The sequence below is a fragment of the Brassica napus genome, chromosome C4 (genome assembly GCF_020379485.1).
Source record: "Brassica napus cultivar Da-Ae chromosome C4, Da-Ae, whole genome shotgun sequence".
NCBI lineage: Eukaryota > Viridiplantae > Streptophyta > Magnoliopsida > Brassicales > Brassicaceae > Brassica > Brassica napus.
In genome coordinates, this window is record NC_063447.1 from 61,344,635 (window position 1) to 61,352,936 (window position 8,302).

The window sequence follows — 8,302 nt, forward strand, 5'->3', positions numbered from 1 at the left end:
TTGTTGCTTTTGACAGTGAAATCACTAAGCTTGCAATGTGTCAGGACAGCAAAAGCATCTCAGCTGATGGTTAGCTTTATAATTTCGTTGGTTTTTTTTTCATATTATGTTGGATGGATTATTTTAGCTAACAAATATCGCAACAGAACGCTGACAATAACTCTAATAGATTTATATATACATTTAGAATTGGATGTTTGGTGAGAACAGGAACAAGTACTTCTGTCACGCTATTGGACAGTTATACGCAATTTCAAGAGAATTGATTTCTTATATTTCCCATAATCAGTAAGATTTTAACTGTTTTGTCTACTTTGCATTCATACCTCATTCTCAATATAACTTCTCGGTGCTACTATATAATGATCAAGTCATTTTCTGCACAAATAGGCAAGTGGGGATGTTACGTTGGGTGCTTGGTTTATTGGGCTTGGCTATACAAAGTCTGTTGTGACTCTAAAACTTTTACCTCATTTAACATTGATTCTGGTTCTTGGGAGAATTACAGATTGTGAATGAAATGCACAAGCAGGGAACATATGTGTAGTTGCGTTCGACTCGACATGTAGCGGTATTTGCAGATCCGCTGATCCCATTGTGGAGGTTAACATGCAATGTGTTGACCTGGAAATCATTATTTGGAAGCTACATTTCGAGGCATTTCCTCAACATATAAATAGACCATAGACAGAGTTTGATATTTATAATACTCAGTGATTATGGAGTCTGCAGAAAATAGTCATTTTGCATATTCTATATGGAACCAAGAGATATGTCCTTTGTTTCATGATTGTATTATGATAGCTACTAACATAGGAGATGACTAGAGAAAGAGAAATGAGTATGAAACTCTTATATGGGTAGCTTTTGTAAACACATTTGGGTTTATTAACAGTTGTGACAAGCAATTATGTTTATAGTAAAGGAAACCCCCTGCAGCGTCAATAACAAATGCACATGTTTTTTGGTTGTTTGAGATTGAAATAGCTAATCGGTTTTCTAAATCAATATAATTGATTTGACTAAAGCTATCTTGGATGACAAAAAGAAGGATTGCAAGTTTAATAACTTCTACTTTAGACTTTAATTTCAACTAAATTATAATCAGTCTTTTATCCATATCATCTTAGTTATAATCGTAAGGATTTATTAGAATAAATAAACAGTTTCAACAATATTTAATATGTGATTTAATAAACAAAAGAACATGTAGGATTTTTAAGATTTAAAGAGATTGGAGACAATAGTTAATGAATATGAAAAGAATACGAATCAGATGATGAAAAATGATTCGAGCAAATTAATGGCAACACAGAGGTAAGCGAGATAAAAATATCAATCAATAAAGAATGAAAGAAGAATGAACAGGGTTAAGTTATTACACAAGCCAAAACTAAGACAAATCAAACGACAAAACGTGAAAACAAATGTAAACAAGACAAGAGGAGATGATGAAGATAAAATGCATTGAAAAACTGAATGCTAGATTAGAAAGCAAGAGACAAAAATAGATTAAAATGCAAAAACTCCACGCCTTGACGCGGGTAACGATCCCTAGTTAATAAAATTTCAAAATCCCGACATTATTAATTTATAGAGGTTTTTCTGTATATATAATCCATTGATGGTGACAATAAATAAATGTTGATTTCATCAGGAGATTTTGGACATCTCTGTATTTACAATGTACTCAAAATCTTGTGATCCTTTTTGCGGTATAGTTTTAGTTTGCTTCGTTTAAAATAAATATTACTCAAATTTAAGCAAACTTATTTCAATCTGTTAATATTGTTTATTTGATTCTAGATCTTCTGTTACAGATATTAAAAAACATATGATAAGATGATTTCATCTTGGACACATACTTATATTACACAACAACATCTTCCATGAGCATCACAGTGTCCAGAATAAGTTTTATTTCTCTTACAATAGTCATTGCACATTGCTTCTCCATTGGGATATCGCCAATTACATGGTGACATGACGGTGAAGCAAATGTCCGTATTTAACTCTCCATAACCTATTTATATGAATACAAATCATTAAATAAATATGTATATTAATTAATCAAAATATTCAAAATTGAGGTACAAATATAAACCATTATCCGGAGTAACGGCGCTAGCTGGAGTAACAGCTATAGCTGTAGTACGACAACGAACAGAAGATCCGAAGAAAAGGATAGTAAAAACAAATGTGATTAAAGTCTTCCTTGTGATAGCCATTTTTTATCTCTAAATTTTTGGATTGTGTTTTAGATATTCTCTTTAACTTGTTATGATTTTTCTTCACACATTCTAACTATATATAAGAACACAAACATACATTTTAAGAAGTATTTTCTTAGTCAAATAAAAAAACTCTTTTCTTTTATTTTCATGAATACATTTAGTCGACGAAAAATACAAAGAATATCTTATATATTAATTGAGAATATTTTTTAAGTTGTAACATTAATTACAATGCTTATTTGTCAACATTATAATTCATTTCAATCTGATGTTCTTAACTGTCATAATATATAATAAAGTGGAACATTCATTAATCATCACTTATATATTAATTGACAATCATCTTTTAAATTGTAACATTGATTACAATGTGTATGTGTCAACATTACAATTCTTTTCAATATGATGCTCTTAATATATAATAAAGTGGACTACTCATTAATCAAATGTTAAAAGAAAATCTACTTCGATCTTTTCTTAAATAAAAGTTACATAATTATCTAATGTGATTTCAACAAATATGAAAATTAATGATATTAAATAAGAATGGGTTGTTAACAATTTGCATATCTTCCATCAATTTTATTTAATTATATTATTAATAAATTAAACAATTATATTAATTAGATATATTATATTTCAGATTGCTATAGTGTAATTTAGATGTTGTTGAATCTTTGTTCATTGAATGTAATGTAAGAACTGTGTAACAAAAGATTAGAAGAAGAACATTAAAACACACAAACCAAGACAAGTGGTACATACCACTCGTACATAATGAGAACCGTTGCTTTGTCTCTAGTGATTCTAAGTTGTGTAATTTTATAAGTTGACAAGGAAACAAAAGCAATCAATAGGAACAATGCTTCTCTTGGATCTAAGAGCGCCCGCATCCTCTACTTCTCATGAGGGTATAGGAATGTCTAATGTGTTGTGCCAACCAACCTATTTAATAAAAATAAATAAAAAGATTAAAAGAAATAGTGATATTAAAGTGAAGTGTGGCTTTTTTTTTTTGAAACAGAAGTGTGGCTATATATAGACAAGGTTACAACCAAAGAATGAAAGAATATTTTTTTTGGGAAAAATACATGGCGAGTGAGGAGGAGGAAAGAGGAGCCGAGGAACCACTTAGTCCAGTTTCCCGGCTACTCAGTTCACCTGAACTCTGTGCTGTCATTGTGGTAACATTAGGGTTGAAAACTAGATGCAACATATCCTCCGTTGCTGCAGGCATCAAGGAGTCATTTGATTAAGCTCCCTCGCTTCCCTTGGAAACTGGTAATCATATATATACCTACATCCATCTTGTTATAGACAATAGGTAAAAATGGAATTTTCATTTACTAACGATGTGATTATACGTATAAACTAAAAAAATGAAAATATCTTATGCCATGTTCTTTGATCTTAGATTATTCCGTTTCAGGACATGGATAGTAAAAATAAAAAGAAAGGAGAACCAGTTTGGGTTCCGGTCAGAATTCAAGTAGAAAGTCATGTTGTTCCAAATCTAGATCATGTCAACATTGAAAATCCTGAGGAGTTCATAGAAGATTATTATTGTTCTAGCATAGCCAATACTCCAATGGACATGTCCATACCACCATGGGAGTTTCACGTGTTGAACCTCAAGACTTCAAATGCAGAATCTGTGGGTATAGTAAAGTTGCATCATTCTTTGGGCGATGGAATGTCTCTTATGTCACTTTTATTCGCTTGTTTGCGAAAAACATCAGACCCCAACGCACTTCCTACAATTGCTCTACAACAAAAACACATCAAAAATCTACTGATAAGGGTTGTTGGTTTATTGATAGCGGATTTTGGTATATGATAAGATTCATCTTCATCGATTTTGTTGAAGTGTTTAAATTTGTGCTTACATTATGTTTCCTACGAGAAACCAAAAGTGATCTTTCGAGTGAATCCATGGATGGAATTCAACCTAGAAAAATTAACCATCGGATAATAGACTTTGATGATGTCAAGTTGGTGAAGAACATAATGCAAATGGTACAGTATATACTTCTTAATACTAATCATATATTGTAAGTTTCATCACTCTTCTTGACACATACCCACAAGGAAATGTCATATGCATTTACCAAAGTGGCGTATCCCTCAAAAGTGATGGCCCCTGGCTTTGCTAGCTCTGGAGCCAAATCAACTTCTTTGGCGAAAGCTTCTTTATCAGCTGAGAGAATCAGAGCAGTAACATATATATAGTATTATAGCTTCAGCTGAGAAGACTAGCTTCTATGCCATGAGAGCTGCGTTCTATGAAATAATGAGGAAAAGAAGAGCAAAACATATCGGTTCCTTGCCATTGGCAACGTTTGGAGCCAGTCTTTCAACACGTTCCTTGCCATTGGCAACGTTTGGAGCCACTCTATCGATAGAATGTGCAGCTGTGTCTCTTCCTTCAGCTCCTTCCATTGCGAAATTGGCTCGAGGGATTCAAAACTTGCATGAGGCGTCTCTGGAAGTGAGGAGTAGAGAAAGCAACAGGATACAGAATGCAATCGAGGCCCTTAGGCAAAAGCTGAAGAAGTTCAGACTTCAATGAAGAAGAGAGTTTTGACTTTCATTAAAATATTTTCTTTTAGCTATTGTTATGTATATATATTTACATGTCCTCTCTTTTGTAGATGCATGTTTCTTGTTGGACTACACTGGTTTGGTTTGAACATATATATATAATCTCTTGATGGTGACAAAAAATAAATGTTGGTTTCATTAGGAGAAATAGTTTTAGTTTGCTTCGTTTAAAATAAATATTACTGAAATTTAAGCAAACTAATATCAATCTGGTAAATATTTTTTTATTTTATTCTAGATCTTCTGACATCTGTTATAGATTTATAATAACATATGATAAGATGATTTCATCTTAGACACATACTTAAAAAACACAACAACATCTTCCATGAGTATCACAATATCCTGACCTTTTGTGATCTCTCCTACAACCGCCGTCGCACATTGCTTCCCCATTGGGATATCGCCAATTACACGGTGACAAGACGGTAAAGCAAATGTCCGTATTTAATTCTCCATAACCTATTTATATGAATACAAATCATTAAATCAATATGTATATTAATTAATCAAAATATTCAAAATTGAGGTACAAATATAAACCATTACCAGGGGTAACAGCGCTCGTTATAGTACGACAATGAACAGAAAATCCTAGGAAAAGAATAGTAAAAACAAATGTGATTAAAGTCTTCATTGTGATAGTCATTTTTAATCTCTAAATTTTTGGATTGTGTTTAAGATATTCTCTTACGATTTTTCTTCACACATTCTGATTATATATAAGAACACAGACATACAGTTTAAGAAGTATTTTCTTAGTCAAATATGAAAAGAAAAACTCTCTTTTTTCCATAAATATATATAGTCAAACAGAAAATACAGAAAATCTCTTATATATTATTTGAAAATCATCTTTTAAGTTGTAACATTAATTCCAATGCTTATATGTCAACATTACAATTATTTTCACAGTTCATATTAAAAATACTTAAGTTATTAGAATATTACAAAACTGTTATTGAATATAATAAAGTGAACCATTTATTAATTAAATATTAAAAAAATATACTTCCTTATTATTTTAAATAAAGCTATGGTGATGACAATTAATACTGTTAAATAATAAAGATTTGGTAACAATTTGTATATTCTCTGTCATTTTGTTTAATTTATATTATTAAAAAACAATGATTATTTAATTAAAAATTGGAGTTTTCTTTTTTTTGAATTTTTAAAACGATTATAAATTACTGAAAATATTAAAAATTTCACATTAATTTTTTATCAATATATTAAAATTTTTAAAAACATAAATAATCATAACATATATAAATAGAAAATCTAACTTAATAGATATTAGATATTTCTTATCTTTAGTCCGTAAATATACAAAAAAATCTAGATTTTTATTAATATTTAAAATATCTCATTCCGTCCGAGCGCAGGTTATTGCTTATTAGATTTGAACTTTGAACAGTTGTGTGATACTGATGTAGCAGAAGCTACAATAACACAATGATTTTATTTAGTCTAAGAATACCTAAGATCAATGTCAAGAAAATTTTCTTAACTTTTATTAATCAAATCATAAATAAACTGAATACAACTCTAAGCCTATTTATATGAAAACCAAATAACCTATAAACTATTAAAAATCATTAAAATAATTCTAACTAATTAATATCAATACTAAAACAAATAATAAACTAGATAATTATGATATTTGGAGTATATCCAAATTAACATCTATCTGCATCAGATACCAATTTGGTAAACATACAGTCCAAAGAATTGACTAAAGGACTGCCAAAAATATTATAATAGATAATTAAAATTTTATTGTGAAGATTTAAACGGTTATACCAAACAACAACAAAAATTATTACAAGAGACAGTAGAGCATTTCCACTATGTTCTCATTAAAATAACTAGAGCCTTTTCCCGGGTTACGTCCGGGTTTATTTTCCTAAAATTTTAATTTATTTTAAAATATTATTTATATTTAAATATGTAATTTATATTGGAAATTTTGACAAATATAAATTATTAAAATGAAGTTTCACATCTTAGACTGTAAAACTTAAATAATGATAAAACACATATTATATTAAGTTAGTATTACAGTAAAAGTAAAATTAGTTAAAACTTCAATAATTTAAAATTTTGATTTTTTAATTATTTTGTTCATTCTATCTGATTCGTATTGTATAATTAGTGACTAAAAGTTTAAGTTCTTCCCAATAAAATCAATCTCTCTAGAAATACACATGAAAAATAAAATTGTTGGATCTAATAATTTTATCAGCTTGATAAAAGGTAAACAGTTGATTTATTTAATATTTTCAGAAATTTCATAAATGTTGTTAGGGGTAATTGGTAAGTGCTCCCGGTATTTTCTACTGTTCTTTTTATTTTTACAATCATTTTAATTTATCAATTATTTTTTTTTAAGAAAATAATTTAAAACTATAGCCCAAGCTAAATTAGTAAATATATTGATTTTGGAAATCATTTTTAAAAGATATATACATTCTATTGGAAAGTAATTAATATAAATTTACATCAATCTAATCTAAAGTCACAGAAAACCATGGATAATGTATATTCGAAAAGCTGGCAAAAGTAGATTCTGGAAAACCATGGATAATGTATATTTCTGAGAAAATATCAGAGTGAATTTGATCAAGCAGATTCGAAACAGATGATAAGAAAGTAGATTTATAGGGGAAAAAATAGTGAGGAAGATGAAAAGAGTCCACTGATTGGGTTCAATTAAGGATTGATGAGTGTAGATAGTGGTGAAGTTATTGTTTGAAACGCATCCGGAGAGAATAGCAATGGAAAATATCGAAGCCAGAAAATGGAAGGGGAAATCGAAAAAAAGGAAAACACGAAGGAAATTAAGGTTGAGTTCTGCAATTTCTTTTTCACTTGGACAATATGTCGGGCCTAAAGAAAACGAAGAAGCCCAAAATCATTAACAACAAAGCCCTAAACGAAACAAAAGAATCCAACGTGGACGATGGAAGCAATTTAACTGACCGAATTTTTAATCCGTCGTGGCACACCTAAGAAGCCTTGATATTTGGCTTTTAGTATTGTTACTAGGGATTAACCCGGGCTACGCCCGAGATTTTTATTTTTTTTCTAATTTAAGTTGTTAAATTATTTATATTTAGGTTATGATATATATTTATATAAATGTTAAGATGCATGTCATAATTAAAATTTATTTTTAAATTTTAACACGTTAAATTAACATATTTTTTACTATTTAAATATTTTTTTTGTAATTTTGTTGGCTATCTAGTTATCATATTTAGCAAAACTATCTGTTGAGTGTTGGAATAAATGTTTTAGATATTTAATTAAACTGCAAAGTATTTTCGGATCGACCACATGCTCAACAATCGATCGATCCGTAAAAAGATGGTCGATCTCCTTGGCCAGGTAAGTACAATTTTAGCAAAAATATCTTTGATTTTCAAATATTAAGTATATAACTATTTTTTTGAATAGTTTTT

The 8,302-nt window shown here is 29.5% G+C and overlaps 1 pseudogene; it reads left to right on the forward strand.

Annotated features, from left to right (window-relative positions):
* The first annotated feature begins 2,107 nt into the window (after positions 1-2,107).
* Positions 2,108-5,292, forward strand: LOC125585703 (annotated as a pseudogene).
* The last annotated feature ends 3,010 nt before the right edge of the window (positions 5,293-8,302 follow it).